Raw genomic sequence first — 1,204 nt, 5'->3', positions numbered from 1 at the left:
CATCACATTCAGMAGATGTGCAGAACTATTGTAGAGAAATCAGCTTTACATAAAGATTCTTGATACTGACCCTATCACAGTTAAAGCAGACATTTTAGCTACACTCAACCTTCCAAGTCTGGTTTTGCCTTATTTTTAAATGTCCATTCATGTTTTAGATGTGTTGCTAACAGGAAACTCAAAGGGAATATTTATATATAAAAAAGGATTGTTCTCAGTTTCAGCATTGATCATTGTACTTTTRAAATCAATTATGTAGTGATTAATACATTTTTTACAGGGCCTTCCTTTTKTAATTTACAGAAGTAAAACAGTGTATTTTGTATGTTAATTTAAGATCATGCAGAAAAGATGTAAAAATGATTAAAGGAGATATAGATTCAGATYTTCATCCAATATCAGCTGCCAAATCTCGTAAAAACTTTGTTTTTTCTTCTTCTGTTCTTTTTTTTTCGACACCGGATATCTGTTGTTAATCCTGGCTCGCTGTAAAAGAGAGGACTGTGATGCAGCTGCAGTTTGTCCCGGAAACTTCATCAGTCCTGCAGGAACAGATCTAAAATCTTCTCCAACCTTTGAGTTAAAACAAGTTTGTGAGCTCAACGATGAAGTAAAACCGTGTATCCCAGCTATTGAAAATAAGACAAATAATTAGCTTCCAAGCATCTGAATAATAAATCTCACGAGTTCCCCTTTGTGATTATGTGCTCTGAATTAGCAGTCAGGTGCAAGAACAAACAAGCCACCAGTGGATTGTGCAGTGTGTAAAACAAATGTAGTTAGAATTTTAACATCAAACAGATGGAAGCTTTTTATTTACTTCAGGGAGCATTTGTAGTCATGTGATTTTTTTTTTTACTTTTAGAGTTCTTAAATGAAAAAAACAGTAAAAAAAAAAGGTAAAACACGAAACCTTACTAGTATAAACAGTTGTGAAGAGCTTTGGCTTCTAATAAGCCTTTAAACATGTTAATTGGTTTCTGCAGCTCAGCTTCCTGGATAGTATTTCATTGTGTCAGGGGAGCTTTAACAACGTGTCCCAACACCATTCATGGCTGTTTTCAGTCTGGCTCCTCTCTAATAGTAGCCCTGCTTATTACCACCATTATTGCTCACTGCCATCAAAGGCATGTGATCATGTAATCACCTGTGTGTGTGTGTGTGTGTGTGTGTGTGTGTGTGTGTGTGTGTGTGTGTGTGTGTG

This window comes from Austrofundulus limnaeus, unplaced genomic scaffold (assembly GCF_001266775.1).
Source record: "Austrofundulus limnaeus strain Quisiro unplaced genomic scaffold, Austrofundulus_limnaeus-1.0 Scaffold2, whole genome shotgun sequence".
Taxonomy (NCBI): Eukaryota; Metazoa; Chordata; class Actinopteri; order Cyprinodontiformes; family Rivulidae; genus Austrofundulus; species Austrofundulus limnaeus.
Note: the sequence above shows the minus strand (reverse complement) of the source record.